Source organism: Trachypithecus francoisi, unplaced genomic scaffold (genome assembly GCF_009764315.1).
Source record: "Trachypithecus francoisi isolate TF-2019V2 unplaced genomic scaffold, Tfra_2.0 Lachesis_group15, whole genome shotgun sequence".
NCBI classification, from domain to species: Eukaryota; Metazoa; Chordata; class Mammalia; order Primates; family Cercopithecidae; genus Trachypithecus; species Trachypithecus francoisi.
The window spans coordinates 77,164,626-77,185,215 of record NW_022681460.1 but is presented as its reverse complement, the minus strand read 5'-3'; positions in this window follow the sequence as shown (position 1 = coordinate 77,185,215).

Below are 20,590 nucleotides of genomic sequence, written 5' to 3'. Positions count from 1 at the left end.
ACGTTCAGCAACAAGGAAAGTGGTCTGCTGGCTGGAAGGGAAAAAACAAATAATACCTTGAATTAATTTTGGGGGGTGCTTTGGATTTGGGGGACTTTTTTTTTTCACTTCTTCTCATTTATTTTTGCCCTGTGAGGTAGTCACAGTAGCTATCCTACTTTACTGGGGTGGAAATTGTGACTCAGCATTAAATGACTTGTTCACATTCTCAAACAATGTAAAGAGGGAGTTGACTGCAAGTCTACAGAGATAAGTGGACAGTAAGACAAAGCCTGGCCACTTTAAAATGAGAACACAGAACAAGTGCAAGTTATGCCAGGCTGCTGAGAAAACTGGAATGTTGGGCAAATAGTAGTGCTCAGAATATTCATTTTGAATAAGTGAATACGAAGTGAGGATTAATATCAGTAACTACTGAGATCTTTCAGAGACCAAGAGAGGAATGAATAAGGGAAATGTCAATTAATTTTTCACAAAAGGGAAATAGATTCCATAATTCACAAACAGATCAGCTATTCTCAGATGATGAACCCAGAAAAAGTCAAGAAGGGATTTTTAAGCTAATGGTTCGTGACTGTTGACAAAGGAATGTGGTGGTTACTGGGAGTGAACATAGGTTCACAAGGAATGTCATGTTATGCTAGCTTAATTTATTTTGCTGTTTTTGAAATAGAGCTACTTCAGAAGATCAGAGGATTGACTAGGATGACTTAATTTTCATAATATCATAAAAATTGCAATCACTGTTGAACGTTTATGCTAGGCTCTGTGTGCTTTATTTACTCATTACAATAGTTCCAGTAGGTAAGTACTTAGTTTATCTCCCTTTTTAAAGATAAGAAACAGAGAATCAGTAAGATCAAGTAATTTACACAAATTACTTGCCAGTGAGTGGCTGAGTTGGAATTGAGGCTAAATTTGTCTGACTGAAAGCAGTTGATGGCAACTACTACACCATATTGTGTTGACATGTAGCCAGGCTGATGAGATCTTTGAGGTTAAGGTAAATTATGAATATACAAATAGGGTCACAATACCTTTAGATAGATTCACAACAGGTTGGAAACAAACCTAAACCACATTGATTAATACTTTGGTCTTAATTTGCTGGCATTTGAATTAATGATTTGGCTAAAGACATAGAAAACACACTTGTCACTTATACAGTTGACAAAAATCAAGAAGAAAAAGCCAATCCTGTCACTACTATTAACTAATATTTGCATAGTGTTTCTCATATTAAATAATACTTTTGCCTAGCTTGTCATATTTGATTCTCACAACTATACAAAAGAGACATTGCTAGATCCCAACTCTTTTATTTTTACAGTGAGCAGAACTGAGGTTCAGGAAAATCAAGTGACTCAGTCAGAGTCATACAGTGAATAATCTGAGGACTTCTCTTTTCTGTCACATTGGAATAGATATAGAGTCATGATTAGAAAAAGTATCAAGACATGCAGATGCAAGATTGAAACCAGTAAGATGAAATACGAAGGTGGTGAATGTAAAGTCTAACACTGAAGTAAAAATACGTTCATTTGAATGTTTAATGGAAGCCAACATTTCATTATGATTACAAATAATGCTGACTTAATCTTGGGCTGGATTAATGGAAGCATAACATCTACATCACAATAAACAATACTCCCACTGAACATGGAAATGTTGAAAGCCTCCATGCAACCCATATTCTCTGGGCCCAGCGGTTAGTGAAAACTGGGACTAAGTAGAAAGTATCCAAAGGCAAATAACTATTGCATGGACCATGGGGTACATAGAGAGTGAAAGACAATGAGGAAATAAATAAAAATTCTAGTTTTCTTCCAAATTTTAAGAATGATCACACGGAAGAGAAAAAATATTTGTTCTGTGTTGATCTATGTCCAGTAGGTGTAAGTATCAGAAAGTCAGATTTTACTTTGAGATAAAAGACAATTCCAACAGTTGAGCAGCTGCCCATGGAATGAGTCTTGTGAAGTTTTAATACCCCATCATGTAAAAAATTCTCTCAGAGGCTATTTGGTCTTTCTCTCTCTTAGAAGTGAGGTGAAAAGTAAAATTACAATGAGTTACCATGGCTTGTCCAATCTAATATTATGTAGTAGTTTAAAACCTTACTCCAAGAAGAAAAGGATCACTCCCATTTTGATTTTCACTTAGCTCCAAGCAGGCTGGAGTGTAGTAGATGCTAAAAAAATACTGAAATAAGTCTTCAAAGGGGAGAGGAAAGTACCAAGGGCTGGTAGTGAAATATCTCCTGGCACACATCATGCCTGGCACAATTAACACTTCCCAGACCATTCTGCAGTGAGAGGCAGCAGTGAGAGGTTCTAGGGTTCTAGTCTAGAGCATCTGCCCTCACCATGCTCTTCGCTCAGACCAGGCTTCCACTTGGATTTTCATGAGGTCCAGCCTCCAGCTTTATTCAGGTCTGCTCAAAAGGCACTTCGTCAGAAAGGATCTTTTTTTTTTTTTTTTTTTTGAGACGGAGTCTTGCTCTGTCGCCCAGCCTGGAGCGCAGTGGCCGGATCTCAGCTCACTGCAAGCTCCGCCTCCTGGGTTTATGCCATTCTCCTGCCTCAGCCTCCCAAGTAGCTGGGACTACGGGCGTCCGCCACCTCGCCCGGCTAGATTTTTGTATTTTTTAGTAGAGACGGGATTTCACTGTGTTAGCCAGGATGGTCTTGATCTCCTGACCTTGTGATCCGCCCGTCTCGGCCTCCCAAAGTGCTGGGATTACAGGCTTGAGCCACCGCGCCCGGCCCAGAGAGGATCTTAAGTAGCAACCCCTTAAACTCTGTCACTGCTCTAGTACATTCGGGCATTTTTCACTGCCTCTGAAACACACAGAAATACACACATACAATATCTCCTGACATTTGAATGTAAGTTTTTTGGCAGCAGGGAATTTTGTTTGTTCCTGCATGTTATGATTTGAATTGTGTTCCCCTGAAATTCATATGTTGAGGTCATAATCCTCAATATCTTAGAACAGGGGTCCCCAACCCCCAGGCCACGGACCAGTGCCAGTCTGTGGCCTGTTAGGAACCAGGATGCACAGCAGGAGCTGAGCGGCAGGTAGGCGAATGAGGGAAGTTTCATCTGTATTTACAGCCACTCCCCATCACTCACATTATGGCCTGAGCTCTGCCTCCTGTCAGATCAGTGGTGGCATTAGATTGTCGTCATAGGAGTGCAAATCCTACTAGGCCTGAGAGGGTTCTAGGCTGTGTGTTCCTCATGATAATGTAATGCCTGATGATCTATCACTGTCTCCCATCACTCCCAAAGAGAACTGTCTAGTTTTCCTCCAGGAAAACAAGCCCAGGGCTCCCACTGATTCTACATTACGGTGAGTTGTGTAATTATTTCATTATATATTGCAATGTAATAATAATAGAAATAAAGTGTACAGTAAATGTAATGCGCCTGAATTATCTCGAAACCACCCCCTACCCACCCCAAGTCCATGGAAAAGTTGTCTTCCCTGAAACAGGTCCCTGGTGCCAAAAAGGTTGGGGACTGCTGCCTTAGAACATGACCTTATTTGGAAATATGGCCATTGCAGATGTAATTGGCTACGATGCGGTCATACTGCAATAGGGTTTAGCCCCTAGTCCAATAGAACTGGTGTTTTATAAAAGGGGAAATGTGGACACAAAGATAGTCACAGGGGAAATTCCATGTGAAGATGAAGGCAGAGACTGGGGCCATGCTTTCCTATAGACCAAGGCATGTGAAAGATTGCCAGCAAACCACCAGAATCTAGGAGAAAGGCATAGAACAGATTCTTGCTCACAGCCTTCAGAAGGAACCAACCCTAGGAAACCTTGATCTCAGATTTTCAACTTCCAGAACTGTGAGAAAACCAGTTTCTGTTGTTCAAGTCACCTGGTTTGTGGTAGTTTGTTAACAGTAGCCCTAGTAAACAAATATTTTGTTTATCCCTGTATCTACAACTGTGACTAAATAGAGCAGACATTCAATAAATAGATTTTTTTTTTGAGTGAATGTTGAATGAATGAATGAATGAATACATGGAAGAATACACGAATATATGTTACCTCAGGAAAGCCATTTTTTTTATAGTCCTCAGTGTTGTCATTTGTGAAATGACATTCACTACTATCTAGAAGATTTATGTAGTTCTCATCTATTCTGCTACATTCATAAAAAAGGACTCAATGACAGAAAAATTAATCATCTATTAGAAGTTATCAAGGAAGCTTATTTAATCTGAATCTCTGTTAAAAAATACAGACAGATATGGGTTTTAGGGATGGCTGGAATTTTAATTTGACTTGAGACAAATATCTGAAATGAATAATTTCCTGAGATGGCTTTTACATTTTAATCCTGTGTTTCTCCTTGATGAGTTTATCTATTTATGTAAATCAGGTCGGTGAGACCATGTGAGTTACGAGTTATAGGCAATAAGGTTTCACTGCACTCCAGGCTCAACTTAGGCATCAGAGTACAGTCTTCCTCACTGAGGAAACAGAGCGACAAAGAAATGATATAGGAGTCAAATCAGAGTGGAATGCTGAAAATTGACTTCCTGGTTGGGAAGTTTGGGTACACCATTACCTGAGATGATATTAGGTTTATTCATGTGTCCCCAAATGATGGCCATTGATAAAGGACCTGGGGAAAGAGACACTGAACAGCATTGCAGAGACTTACTTATCTGGATGTAACTAGATTCATTAGCCAGAATTCTACTTGGAAAACCCCAGTCAGTCATAGTGAGCTTAAGTTTTCAGTCCTTTAAGACTGGCCTAGGTGGGCCGGGCGCAGTGGCTCACACCTGTAATCCCAGCACTTTGGGAGGCCGAGGAGGGTGGATCACGAGGTCAGGAGATAGAGATCATCCTGGCTAACACAGTGAAACCCCGTCTCTACTAAAAATACAAAAAAAATTAGCTGGGCAAGGCGGTGGGCGCCTGTAGTCCCAGCTACTCGGGAGGCTGAGGCAGGAGAATGGTGTGGACCTGGGAGACGGAGGGTGCAGTGAGGCGAGACTGCGCCACTGCACTCCAGCCTGGGCGACAGAGACAGACTCCGTCTCAAAAAAAAAAAAAAAAAAAAAAAGACTCGACTAGGTGAGTTCTCCAGGACTGATGTCCAGAGATGGGTTTCCAGAAACTGAGGCCACCTTATGGATCTCTGATTCCATTTCCCTTTCTGAGTCCTTTACCTTCCTATGCACCAGCAGATTCATTTTCACAGTCTCCTGCCATTTAAAGCCTTTGACTTCTCCTGCCTGACACCAAGTACTCTATTGTTGAAAGTTAACATCCTTCACTTGGCTCTTCTCCTTCTGCTGTTCCTAACTTCACATTTACTGAGATGGATCTTCACTCCCATCAAATAAATTGATACCTCAGTGTGTAAAACTCAAAGATTCACAGGGGATGGGTGAGAAGAGCACAGAATTTACCCATCCGGAGGCGTTAGATTCATCTCCCATTGGTGCTCTGCTGGGCCCAGTGGGGAAGTCATTCTGAGCTGGAATTCTGGTGCTTTTGCTTTCATGGGGTCCCTGTCTTTTCCTTTTTAGCTTTTATTTTAAGTTCAGGGGTACATGTGCAGGTTTGTTAGATAAGTAAACTCATGTCACAGGGATTCGTTGTACAGATTATTCTATCACCCAGGTACTAAGCCTAGTACCCATTAGTTGTTTTTCCTGATCCTCTCTTTCCTTACATTCTCCACCCTTTGTTAGGCCCCCTTGTCTGTTGCTCCCCTCTATGAGGCCATGAGTTCTCATCATTTAGGTCCTGCTTATAAGTAAGAACGGGCAATATTTGGTTTTCTGTTCCTGCATTAGTTTGCTGTGGATAATAGCCTGTAGCTCCATCCGTGTTCCTGCAAAGGATATGATCTTGTTCTTTTCTGTGGCTGCATAGTATTCCATGGCATACAGGTACTATGTTTTCTTTATCCAATCTACTGTTTATGGGCATTTAGGTTCACTCCATGTGTAGCTATTGTGAATACTGCTCCAATGAACACATGTGTGCATGTGTCTTTATAACAGAATAATTGATATTACTTTGAGTATATATCCAGTAATGAGATTGCTGGGCTGAATGACAATTCTGTTTTTAGATCTTTGAGGAATCGCCACATTGCTTTCCTGTTGAGCTAGTTTGCACTCACACCAACAGCATATAAGCATTCATTTTTCTCTGCAATCTCACCAGCATCTGTTATTTTTCTGGCTTTTTAATAATTGGCTTCACCAAATCTTAAGTTCCTCTTGCTATCCAACTTAGCTCAAATCCGGGAAGCCCATTAAAGTGCTAAGTATACCAAATCAAAATCAACAAAGAGCAGAGAAGGTCTCTTACTTTCCCATCTTCTATGGTCTGAATGTTGGTTTATCCTCCCTCACCTCCCCAATTTATGTGTTGAAATCTTATACCCAATGTGATAGTATTAAGTGGTGGGGACTTCGGGAAATGATCAATGCAAGAGTCTTCTACCCTCATGAATGGGATTACTGCTCCTATAAAAGAGGTTCCAGTGAGCTCCCTTGCCCCGCTTTTACCATGGAGGGCACAGCCACAAGGTACACTCTATAAAGCAGGGAGCCTTCGCTAGGCACTGAATCTGCTGGTGCCTTGATTTTGAAATTCCCAGCATCCGGAGCGGCAAGATACACATTTCTGTTGTTTATAAATTACCCAGCTTAAAGTATTTTGTTATAGCAGCCCGGATGGACTAAGATGCCACCTCTACTTCAGTTTTGCAAATGGGTCAGTACAAATAGTGTCCTTGTTGTGGGCAAGGGTGTAAATTAGTACGGTGAAGACTCAGACAGAAAACAAATCCTTGGAACAGAGGTAATTTATTTTCAAATCTTTGGATTATAGTGAGCAGTTAGAAGAAATCTTAAATGTCAACTAATTAAACTCACTTATTTTGCAGATTAGGAAACAGGGTGCTCTGAGCAAGACATCTTCTGACTTGCAGACCCTATACTTTTCATGTAGTTCTGTGTTTATCTCTTTAGGATTTTAAAAGTGTTATTCTTCTTTGCATTATCTTTGCCCAAATCAGGGCAAAAAAGTTTATAAAGTAAGAGGATGGGTGAATAAACCAAGACTATATAGAGTTAGCAAAGGAAAAGAACTCAGACAGGAGACCAAAAGACCATGTCCCCTGGTTCCTAATTCAGTGCTCTGTGATTCAGTTGAGCATTAAAGCAAACTAAGGCTGCATGAGAATTAAAATTTATGGTCCCTAGACTCTTACGTAAAATAGGCTGCTGTCTTATTCTCTGTAGTCCAATGGTATCAGTCTCTACAGTAATGATTCTAATTTCCTTTAGACGATGGAGTAATTGTCCCCACTTGAGAGTCTGAAAACTTTCGGGGATCCTCTTCTCACAAAATTGTGTACACACACAATTTACAAGTCCAGGTGAATCACATAACACCTCAATATGAGGGCAAGACCCTAGGCTATGAACGAATGTTCTAAATACTAACGCCAGCTGTGTTTGTTTATTGAGTGTGTGCTATGCTTCAGGCATTATTCTGAAGACTTTACATGCGCTACATCATTTAATTTCTACAATGTCACTTGAAGTAGGTACTATTATCATTTCTATTTATTACGATTATTATTTTTTGAGACAGAATTTTGCTCTTGTTGCCCAGGCTGGAGTGCAATGGCACGATCTCGGTTCAGCACAACCTCTGTCTCCCAGACTCAAGCGATTCTCCTGCCTCAGCCTCCCGAGTAGCTGGGATTACAGGCATGCGCCACCTTGCCCGGCTAATTTTTGTATTTTTAGTAGAGACAGGGTTTCTCCATGTTGGTCAGACTGGTCTCGAACTCCCTACCTCAGGTGATCCACCTGCCTCGGCCTCCCAAAGTGTTGGGATTACAGGCATGAGCCACCGCTTCTGGCCTATTATTTCTATTTTACCGAGAAAACAGATTTAGAGTGCATCTCTTTCTTTAACATTACTTCTTAAATACTGACTGATGTCAGGCAAGATGCTAGGTGTTGAGTATACAGTGGTGCACAAAAATGGACACATTTTCTTTCTTCAAGCTTGGAATCCAGTGATTGCCTGTATACACAGAAACATGCCATGAAGGAAACGAACATGGGTTGGGGGAGTGGGTCAGGCAGTGATAATAATGTGGACCCATGGAGTTTTGGAAAGATCTGAAGAAGGAAGTTGTGCCTGGACCACTATGCAAAATGGGTGCAAGAGCTATATATGAGGTGAGAGGTGAGAGGTGTCTGACTGTGTGTGGGAGTTAAATCATGTACTAGAGGTTAACTTCAAAGGACAGAGACTGAGCTCCAACCAAGTTCATCTGCCCCCAAGGTCAGACCCTGCCCAATTGTCACCACAGTTCAGTTCCTCTGACTATAATGACTCCTAGTGACATATAATATATGATATCTCATGCTGGTGTCCTTCATGCCCTTGGGAAATACACCTCCCTAAAGTGCCCAATTTGTGGTGAAGGGCAAAGTTTTAGAATTTTCAATCTGTCGTGCTGTGTTTCTATACTCCAACCTGTCACCCTCTCCCCGAATCCTTGTTGCCAAGCCTGCTCCCTAAGCCTAGGAGTGTTCTTGGTGGAAGCACAGAGCATTCTGTGTAACCACCGATTCATACCGGTTAACTATAGAGGAATTATGCATCTGGACTGATGGCTTTGGTGAAAAATAATGTCTCTGATCTCTATGTCTAAAAACTTACCTTCAAGCTTTTACTATTGCCCTCCCTCACATTTGCAGAGTTCTGTCCCAAACAATTGAGCCTGTATTTCTTCTTTCCAGAGCAGCAGCTTGCTGATGCATGTGATTGCCACGTCTGGGGCTGGACCCCTGCCCAGGAGTGGCAAGGATAGGTACCCAGGCCACATATGACTGTCGTGCAGCTGATGTACTTGGCTTGCTACCACTGGTGAGTGTGCTGCACATCACAAACAGAAACACAGTGCTAATTTCAAGGTCTATTAGAATCACAAGGCAGTAGAAATAATGGTTGAGAGACAGAAAGGGTCAGAATTGGCAGATTAAGAAGTCCTATTCCAAAAGTTTCTGGGAGATGTCAACAAACAATGGGAAATAAATAGATACACTTTCTGATAATAAAAATGTACTTGACAGTGTGCTTTTGAATGAGCACAGTGAGGGACTGAAGTGGACAATATGTGACCGTGGTTTTTACCCTGCACCATGCAGAACTGCTGATGGGGTCAGGCTGAGAACAAGCATCTGTGCATTCATGTAAAAGCTATTGGAATGCAGTGTTCCCAACAAATACATTAATAACTTTCAGCAACCTTCACTTCTGGACATGATGTAATTAATTTTTGAATCAGGGAAGCAGGATGGTCTGTGGTCTGATATTTTCATTTGAAAACAAGTGGGAAGACAAAAGCAAAAAGACTTTTTGGCTATGAGAAAATGAGTGACCTTCCAAGTAAGGAATTCAAACTGGAGCTTTCAACTTCAGAGAGGAATGAGGCTGGAGAACCTTTTTGTAGCAGAAATGGAAGGTGGAGAAATGGTTGGGGGTTACAGTGCCCTCCACTGCCCTCTGAGTAGACACGCCTTTCCCCACTTCGTGGGGCTCCGATGTCCCTGAACTACTATTTAACAGGAAAACATTATTGCTAACAGGTTTTATATTTTTTTAAACAGAGGGCTGGCATGCCAGCACATGCTTGAATGCTCTCACGGTTACATATAAACTTTAAAAAGAGGCCCCCTTTCCCCCGAGCCTGACTCATACTCCATGCATCATATAACCAGGCTTTGGAAAAGCTCTGAAAAATGCACATGGCAATTGGATCTATTTTGTCCGATCGTGGGAGTGATAAAAACAGGTGATATAGTAGGTGGTGGGAATGTAAAGCTGGGGGGTACAGGGTGGGGACAGGAAGGGTCATGAGGGGTAATAGGAAAGTTGTTCATACTTTTTAATGGTCTTTATGACATTTAGGACAACAGAACCATTGCATTTTAAAGACAGAAGAGGCCCTGGAAGCCTGCAATGACAATTTAGAGCTACTAAGCCAGTGCAAAATCACACAGTCAACCTCTGAACAACCCAGGCTGTATTTTGGACCCCCAAACCCACCAGAGAATCCAATAAGGGCTACAGACCATTTCTCTTGAAAAACAAAACTGTACATAATATTTTCTATAGAGTTTCAAAGGATTTATCTACTCCTTAAATTAGTCCTTGAAACTGAGCGTCTGATGAATTTTCTGTTATACTAGTAGTATAGGTTCTTGATTGAGCATGTAAATAATGTTCAGACAAAGGTTTAAATTCCTCCTCCTTGTCACCTACTTGCTTTTTGAGCCCAAGTAAGCATGTAATATTTTTAAGCCTCTGATATATGAAATAGTTATAATAATAGCACTGACTCATAGGTTATCATGCAGATTAATTGTGATAATGGGTTTAAAGAAGTTAGGTTGGGCCTGGTGCCGTGGCTCATGCCTGTAATCCCAGCACTTTGGGAGGCCGAGGCAGGCAGATCACGAGGTCAGGAGTTCAAGACCAGCCTGGCCAACATAGTGAAACCCTGTGTCTACTAAAAATACAAAAATTAGCCAGACATGGTGGCGTGTACCTGTAGTCCCAGCTACTCAGGAGGCTGAGGCAGGAGGATTAATTGAACTGGGAGGTGGAGGTTGCAGTGAGCCAAGATGTGCCATTGCACTCCAGCCTGGGCAACAGAGTTAGACTTTGTCTCAAATAATAATAATAATAATAAATAGAAAAATAAATAAAAAGAAGTTAGGTTACCATGGAGCCTAGCACATGGGAAGGACACCATGTTGTTGTTGTTGATGCTACTTTCTCTACTGGCTTCATGGCCTCCTTGGTTGGCTGTTGGTGGGCTGCTCTAGACCCAGGCCTCCTGAATTTCTTCCTAGTCCTTTGCCTTTTGCTTGCTTCCAGCCTAAATTTGTTTACTTCCTGGACATTCTCCTTTCCTTAAGGGTCTCTCCATCTCACCACATAAAAGGCAGCCTATGATAAAATGTCCTGATAGATTTGTTCTTCAGAAATCCATTAGCAGGAAGTGCTGGGAAAATAAGATTGCTTGAGAGAAGGGTGGGCCTCTGAAGTGCTTCCTCACTGTGGGGAGATCAAAGAGTAGAACAAGTGGAAATACCAGGTCTGCAAGAATGGTATTAAGCCCATATTATTATTTCATCTTCCTCTACAGCAAGAGAAAAAAGGCTTGGTTTTTCTACATTCTTTATTCTTTAAAAATCTAGACTTTCAGTTGTTTGGAATACTTGTTATTATTAATATTATTATCATTTGAGACAGGGTCATACTGTGTAGCCCAGGTTGGAGTGCAGTGGCGTGATCTCAGCTCACTGCAACCTCCATCTCCCAAGTTCAAGCGATTGTCCTGCCTCAGCCTCCTGAGTAGCTGAGATTACAGGTGTGAGCCACTGAGCTCAGGAGTAGCCACCACGCTGGTCAGATTGGTCTCAAACTCCTGGCTTCAAGTCATCTGCCTGTCCTGGCCTTCCAAAGTGTTGGGATTACAGGCGTGAGCCACTGCGCCTGGCCTACTTTTAACATTAATGTTTCTCTGGTTGATGTGGTGTTTAAACCTTGCAACTTCCTACTAGTCTGCCTCCATGCACCCAACTTCCTTTGGATCTGTGTTGAGAAACAGAAAGATAGACGCAGGAGGAGAAGCAGGGATGTTAGAATACTGAGCAGAGAGGAACCTGCTCCCACCACACTCCTTCTGGTTCAAATTGTCCATTTTTTGTAGTGTTAGAAGTTCTCATGGGGACAGCGCAGGATGAATTATTTGAAGTTTAGGAAACTGAGTCTCCAAAGACAGTTTAGTGCAAGCCTCTGAGCTTCTCTTCTACCAGGCAAAGGTAGATAGGAAGACTGATAAGATCTCTTGGTTTTTTTGTGTGTGTGTGCCAATTCAACTCCCACCCACTTATACTTGAAAGTAGGACTTCAAGGTACTTTACCACAGAAACCAGAAAGCAACCTTTAAATAGTTCCGGAACAGCAAAATCTGCATTCTCATTAGGCTAACTACTGAGTTTAACTTCACCCACACAAGAGTTACATGATTAGAACCAGGAGAACCAGACTTTGGCTTTCTGACATTTTAACAGTAGAGACAGTCACTGCTTTCTGTGTTCTCCTTTCCCCTCTGCCTAGGTAGAAAAAAAAAACGAAGAAGTATTAGTGATGATGTTAGTGACCAAATCTTTCTCTTGAAGTAGGGATAGTGGTCACGTGACAGGTCCCCCAAAAGACTGCAAACTGAGGGGGCATAAAATGAGGCTGCTTTGCAGTTGGAGGCAACCAGTTTTAGTGAAGGGTCATTTTGTCATTCTGTTTCTATTCTTAGACAGATTTGGGTGCAAAGCTCTTCTTTATCATATTCTAGCTATGGGGCCCGGGAAAATTACATCTAATCTTTTTTTTTTGACACGGAGTCTCGCTCTGTCACCCAGGCTGGAGTGCAGTGGCGCGATCTCTGCTCACTGCAAGCTCTGCCTCCCGGGTTCATGCCATTCTCCTGCCTCAGCCTCCCGAGTAGCCGGGACTACAGGCACCCGTCACAACGCCCGGCTAAGTTTTTGTATTTTTAGTAGAGACGGGGTTTCACCATGTTAGCCAGGATTGTCTCGATCTTCTGACCTCGTGATCCACCTATCTTGGCCTCCCAAAGTGCTGGGATTACAGGCGTGAGCCACCGTGCTCGGTCAATTACATTTAACTTTGTGTCCTCTGTTTCTTTGTCTGTAACTGGAGACATAGAACCTTTGACTGAACCCATCCGTATACAGTGTCTGGCACCTAGCACCCCTTTCCTCATCTTGGGACAGGTAGCATCATCTTGCATAGCGATTAACTGCACTGGAGGATGAGAATATGATATTTGGATAATAACAATGTCCAGAGACAGTGGAGACAGCAGGTTTGAGAGGTGGAGATTGTACATTTTGGGGGATGGTGTTCATAGTCCTTGAAGATAATGAACTTTTACTCTAACTTGTTAGAAATATGCTAGAGCTTTTCTTCTCTCCTTTTTTAAACTGTCTCATAAGAGTCAGTGTGTGTAAAGAAATCACTTAAGCTGGTGCAGCACCAGCTCATCACCTCTGTCATCCAGCTGACTTGCCGACAGAGTCTCATCAATTTCTTAGTAATGTCAGCATGTTATCCTGGAAAGAAAACTGAACGGGGTGTCACAAGGAGAAGCATCAATTCCACAAATTTGCATTAACACCTACTCTGTTCCAGCCACTGGGCTGCATGCAATAGTGACAAAGATGAGAAATCCAAGATCACACTGCAGAGTGAGTCTCGTACAGTATTTCTCAAGCAGTGTGAGCCTCGTACAGTATTTCTCAATAGGAGAATTCCAAAAATTCTCAGGGATTGCAAGTTCCAGAAGTCAATTTTTTTTTGCTTTTGTTTCAATAATATATATACATATATATGTGTGTGTATATGTGTGTGTTTGTGTGTGTGTGTGTGTATATATATATATATGTATTTATTTTTATTTTTTTTCATCTTCACTCTGTCGCCCAGGCTGGAGTGCAGTGGCGTGATCTTGGCTCACTGCAACCTCTGCTTCTAGAGTTCAAACGATTCTCTTGTCTCAGCCTCCTGAGTAGCTGGGATTACAGGCAAGCACTACCACACTCAGCTAATTTTTGCATTTTTAGTAGAGACAGGGTTTTGCCATGTTGGCCAGGCTGATCTCGAACTCCTGACCTCAGATGATCCACTCGCCCCTACCTCCCAGTGTTGGGATTTCAGGCTTGAGCCACCATGCCTGGCCAAATAATATATTTTGAATGGTCATTTTACTAGTAATAAAGGAAAAATTTTGTAGAGCAATAACTCATATCTGAAAGATATCATCAACAATTAAAGATTAAATTTAATAACCTGATGTGTAGGAATATGCCTACATATTCTTAGACTGTTCAGGAGATTTCCTTTCTTTCAGGATCCATATATTACCAAGTTGAAAAACACAGTATAAGGGATCTGAATTTTTGTCTTCGTTAACCCCTAACTTGGTGTGTGGTCTCAGCCAGTACACTCATTTAAACCCACTGGGCCTCAGAGTCTTGCTCTAAAATAAGGTACCTGGACCAGGTGAGCTCTGAAACTCTTCCAGCTTCAGTAGTCTACACCTCTATGACTTTTCCTCTAATTGGAATTGTAAACTGCATTTCTTTTTAATTTCTGGTTGAAAAGAGAGAGCACTGGCTAGACATCAGATCTGTTCTTTTTTTTTTTTTTTTTTTTTTTGAGACGGAGTCTCACTCTGCCGCCCAGGCTGGAGTGCAGTGGCCGGATCTCAGCTCACTGCAAGCTCCGCCTCCCGGGTTCACGCCATTCTCCTGCCTCAGCCTCCCGAGTAGCTGGGACTACAGGCGCCCGCCACGTCGCCCGGCTAGTTTTTTGTATTTTTAGTAGAGACGGGGTTTCACCATGTTAGCCAGGATGGTCTCGATCTCCTGACCTCGTGATCCGCCCGTCTCGGCCTCCCAAAGTGCTGGGATTACAGGCTTGAGCCACCGCGCCCGGCCCAGATCTGTTCTTATTTTTCCTTTAGAAGTGATTGCTCAGAAAAGCTGATGAAATCATTCTCCTTCTTTGCGTCTTAGGCTTTTTATCTGAGATACTGGAATGTTAACAACAACAACAACAACAACAACAAAACCAAAGGTAAAAATAAGTGCAAATGTAAGTTTGAAAAGTTTTGGCATACAGCAGAAATTTTATCACAAAGATGAGCCCTGCAGTGAAAGGGAAAATTAATATCTCTAGGTTAATTAGTCAGGAATACAGGTATACTGTGCAACAAACAGCCCCAAAGATTCATTCATTGCACAGGTGATTGCAGGTTGGCAGGGCTCTGCTCATCACAGTCGGCAAAGGACCAGGCTGCTGGGAACTCCATCTAGACTCATAGTTTCAGTATCCCTGGAGGAGGGAAAAGAGGATACTGTAAACTGCACATTGTCTCAGAATCACATTTCATTGGCTAATGCAGGTTACGTGATTATGACTAAGTTCACAGGGGTTGGGGTGAGGTGCAGAATAGCAATTCTACTTGAGACAAAGATGAGAATATCTTGAATATTTGTGACACTAGTTCTTCACAAACATACCATTATTAGCATGCTCATTTTTAAATCTGGAGACTAAAATCCAAATTATAATTCCAGGTAGTGATCATTCTAAAATGCAAAACAATGAACACACTCAAGTTGATTTTGGATTTGACTATACACATTTCTAAGAAGAGGGAGCTTTCCTGTGAGTTACCCATGATAGAAGAACTGGCAGGTAAGAATTCTTGGCAGTGAGAATGCACAAAAGGAATGAAGCAAAATTAACTGGGGTTAAAGGTCAGGGAGCATGCAAGAACACGGGTAGAATTGTGATCAAAGGAACAAGTGGCTTATGACAGAACTTCTTTACTAAGGACTCTGAAGTCAAAGTCATATTTGTGTTTAATATAGAGTATCCTATATGAGTCAACGGGTATGGAATGAAAGAAATGTATTCAGATATGAAGAGATGGGAGAAACAAGAAAGTCTGTAGAGAAAGTACAGTGAATATTTGAATTTTTATGTTGGGTCATATAAATTGATTTTGCTAGTGGCATACCTTAACATTTACTACTTACTGAGACTGTCACTATGCAGTTCACTTTAACCCAGCAGAACAAATGAAAATTCTTTTTTTGGGGGTGGATGGAGGCTTGCTCTGTCGCCAGGCTGGAGTGCAGTGGCATGATCTTGACTCACTGCAACCTCCGCCTCCTGGGTTCAAGCGATTCCCCTACCTCAGCCTCCCGAGTAGCTGGGATTACAGGTGCGCACCACCATGCCCCACTAATTTTTTGCATTTTAGTAGGGATGGGGTTTCACCATGTTGGCCAGGATGGTCTCCATCTACTGACCTTGTGATCCGCCTGCCTTGGCCTCCCAAAGTGCTGGGATTACAGGCATGAGCCACTGAGCCCGACCAACAAATGAAAGTTCTACGAGAGAGATAGTTCAATTAAAACATGTAATTAGTTGATTACCTGCTTCATAGAAGTAACAACAACTTTGCCTTAATGTGGCATTCTATTATCAGTCTGGGAGGTGAAGAGTCCTAAATAGAGTGGCTTTATTGACTCTTTGAATACAATGCTCTTAGAATGACATCATGACTTAGGGTAAAATAGTATTAATTCCTAGTCGTCAAAACCATATATTAAGATATAAGCACAAAAACATATTCAAAATGCCAAGTATAATTTCAAAATATATACGCAGTTGACCCTTTAACGTTGTGGGACATAGGGCTGGTGATCTCTCCTACAGCAAAAAATCCATGTGTAATTTCTGACTGCCCCACATCTTAACTACTAATAGCCTACTGTTGACTGTAAGCCATACTGACCATATACACAGTCCATTAACACATATTTTGTATGTTATTTGTATTATATACTGTATTATTAAAATAACTTAAGCTAGGGAAAATAAAATGTTATTAAGAAAATCATAAGGAAGAGACAATGTATTTACTATTTACTGAGTGGAAGTGGCTCATCATAAAGGTCTTCATCCTCATCATCTTCACATTGAGTAGGCTGAGGAGGAGGAAGTACTGAGGTTGATTTTGTTGTCTCAGAGGTGGCAGAGGCAGAAGAGGTGGAAGGGGAGGCAGGACACTCAGTGTAACTTTTATTGAAAAAATCCACACAGTTCAAATTCATGTTGTTCAAGGGTTCAAGGGTCAAATATGTATGTGTATATATTTGCTGTTCAGTGCTGACTGACTGGTGATGTTTGAATTTATCTCCACTTGAAAATATTTTTTTGGCCAGGTGCAGTGGCTGACGCCTATAATCCCAGCACTTCGGGAGGCTGAGGTGGGCAGATCACAAGGTCAGGAGTTCAAGACCACACTGGCCAATATGGTAAAACCCTGTCTCTACTAAAAATACAAAAATTAGTCTGGCGTGGTGGTGCACGCCTGTAGTCCCAGCTACTTGGGAGGCTGAGGCAGAAGAATCACTTGAACCCGGAGGTGGAGGTTGCAGTGAGCCGAGATTATACCACTGCACTCTAGCCTGGGCAACAGAGCAAGATTCCATCTCAAAAAAATAAATAAAATAAAATAGGCTTTTCCCTATTGTCCTTTATATTGTATGTCTAGGGAGAGAATTGGCTAGCCCACAAATAAAGGAGAAAGGAGGAGAAAAATTCCTTATTTGTGATATGTGATCTAAATCTTCTGAAATTCATGATTTTGGGGCAGCACGATTTAGAACAAAAAAAAAACCTGATATTAAAAAAAATAATATAATGATGCTTAAATCTGTAACCGATATTGGGAATGCAGGTGAAAATGAACTTTGTGTGCAGAAAGAGCACCTCAAAAGATCTTACAAGTCCATGCACACTATTTGACATCCGGTGTCATTTCGTAAATCACTTTCATGCTTGAGAAATGCAGTATATACGTAAATAATATTGATGCGGATAGCAACAATAGTAAGTTCCTGGCCTTGTCTGCATTCATGTGTCTCTGTTGCAAAGGCTGTTATGGGATTCCATAGCACTAAAGAACTGGAATTAATGATTGGAAAAATGTTCTCCAGCTGTTTGCCTGAGATAAATATGGCCTTAGACTTCAGGTTCTACTTCTGCCCATCTCATGGACCATAAGTAGTGAAAAGCCAACCAAAATATAGTTATTATATTAATTATGATCAAACTGAGCTAATGACACCCTGGGATGGTAGGGAAGAAAGTCAGGAGAAGTAAAAGAAAGCACTATAATTATAGGAAAAAGGGTTTCAGTTATTCTCGCCCTTTTGCTTGCTACCACCAAATTCTAATCCTGAGGGCTTATAATTATTTTATGAGTCTGAAGTAAGTCATGTTGCTTGCAGTCCTTATAGCCATATCTTTTTTTTTTTTTTTTTTGAGATGGTGTCTCGCTCTGTCACCCAGGCTGGAGTGCAATGGCGGTTCACGCCATTCTCCTGGCTCAGCCTCCTGAGTAGCTGGGACTACAGGTGCCTGCCACCGCGCCCGGCTAATTTTTCGTATTTTTAGTAGAGACGGGGTTTCACCGTGTTAGCCAGGATGGTCTTGATCTCCTGACCTCGTGATCCACCTGCCTCGGCCTCCCAAAGTGCTGGGATTATAGGCGTGAGCCACCACACCCGGCCCATAGCCATATCTTAATGGAAAAGTATTCACATGTTTGATACACCCACAATTTTTAGAGAGGATGATATTTTAAAGAACAGGGACGAAAAACTTGGGGAGCCACACAATTCTGGCTTGGTGTGTGTCTGTGCATATGTGTGTGCAATGCACATATGTTCATAGCCACCATATTGACAAACTTAGCAAAGATGTGAAAGGACTGAGTGACTCTAGGTCATGGAACTGGAAGTGCCAGGGTGACGGCTGAGGGATGAGCCTTTCTCCCCTGAAGCTTGAGAGGGGCTATGGTTGTTGCTTAGCAAGTTCTAGACAAGAATTCAAGTTATTATATAACTTGTTTTCAGAACATTCTTGTGTGGTAGGAATGTTGCAGCTATTCTTGGCCCCTCTTGCCAGGGAAGCACGCTAGCACTTGTGGGTTTGATATCCAGGGTGGTGGGACAGGCTTATCAGGTTGGCCAAGCTTGTAGATCCTGTTGTGCATAGAATATCTTCTTCTCTCTCTACTTTTGTTATTTACTTAACAAAAGACACTCCACCCTCGCTGCAAGTTTTGACACTCTCTCTGATACACTGTATGGCTACTGTACCTTGACTTTCAATTACATTAAATCCTATCATAATCATTTTCTTACAACAAATCCTCTTTAACACCCATAAAGCTCAGCTCCCATGGGTGTAGGGTTATGCTGTCAAATATAAAAAAACAGAAGAATTCTACTGGAATTGCAGTAGCTATTGCACACGCTTAAAAATAAAATCGGCATAAGAGCCCTCCCCACTTTGCATTCAATTCTGGTAGCAAAAAAGATAAAAGTTATTCAAGCCATTCAAACATGGCTTGACCTATAAACCAGTGGCCTTAATTCAGTGATTTTAAATCAATGTGATATCATGTTAAAATACTTTCTCTGGGAAAGGATTTCTTTTGGAAGTGAGTTCTGGAATTCCTAATTATTACCATTGTAATGATTAATGTAGAACAGAATATTCTTCATTAATACCTAACAAGAACACATTGAATGGGAAGATTTTCATTTGCTTGCTTTGTTTCTTTTGATGATCCTGCTTTATTGGTTGGACTATAGGCAAGTTTCAAAATTTAGGGGGTCATAGATGGTGTCACCTCTTCTGCCTGGATTATTTTTGGTCAACATGTATAAGTGTTGCTCAGAAGCCTGTTTTGTTGTTGTTGTTGCTGTTGTTGTTTTTTTGAGACGGAGTCTCGCTCTGTCACCCAGGCTGGAGTGCAGTGGCGTGACCTCGGCTCACTGCAAGCTCCGCCTCCCGGGTTCACACCATTCTCCTGTCTCAGCCTCCCGAGTAGCTGGGACTACAGGCGCCCGCCACCTCGCCTGACTAACTTTCTTGTATTTTTAGTAGAGACGGGGTTTCACTGTGTTAGCCAGGATGGTCTCGATCTCCTGACCTCATGATCCACCCGCCTCGGCCTCCCAAAGTGCTGGGATTACAGGTGTGAGCCACCATGTCCTGCCAGAAGCCTGTTTTATTGTTCCATTTATTTAGGTTGTATTCCATGTGGTTTGCTGCTACTTTGGACTAACATCATTCTGAGGAACAATCTTAGGGTCAAAAGAGAGGAATGGGTATTTGAGGAATGTAACAGATTTTTGACAGCAGTGTCTTTTCAGTATTAGTCATGCCTGTTGATTGTTCAAACTGATACTCTGAGCTCTATCCTGAGCAATGATAGCCCTTTGTGGATTAGCTGGTGGGAGGATGTCTCTCCAGTTAATCAAATCTCACCACAACAAGCTCTCTATTCCACCTTTAACCAAGAAGTTATCTCTACTTCTATTATTTTTCCACTGTATTAGGAAGATGATTTGCTTGACACTATGTATCTATCAATCAGAATTTAAAAAATCTTCTTTCCTTTTGGAGTTGCTACCTCCAATTGGCAGGTTAGTAAAATCTTACCCATTCTGGCAATGAGGGTGTGCCACATTTTACTCACTTTTTTTTTTTCAGGAACAAGAGTAAGATTACTGGTGACTCTAATCACCAAGTACAGCAGCCAGGTCTTTGGCTATGACCTGGGAGAGGTAGAGTTCTCCGCTTTCATAATGTAGCTTTGGTACAGGCCCATCTTTCCAGCTGAAGGTAATGTGAGCTGGAACTGGTCACAGAGGCCCTGGCAGCTGGCTTAACCTGTTTATATAAAGACGGAACACAGCCACTGATTAAGAGAGCCACCTCCTATTGATTGGTTTTGGAGTGGAGCCCAGAATTTTCCATGGAGATAGCTTTTAAAAGTTAGGTCAGCATCTCAGTGAAAGATAAGGACACACAAGAAAGCCCTTGTGGGT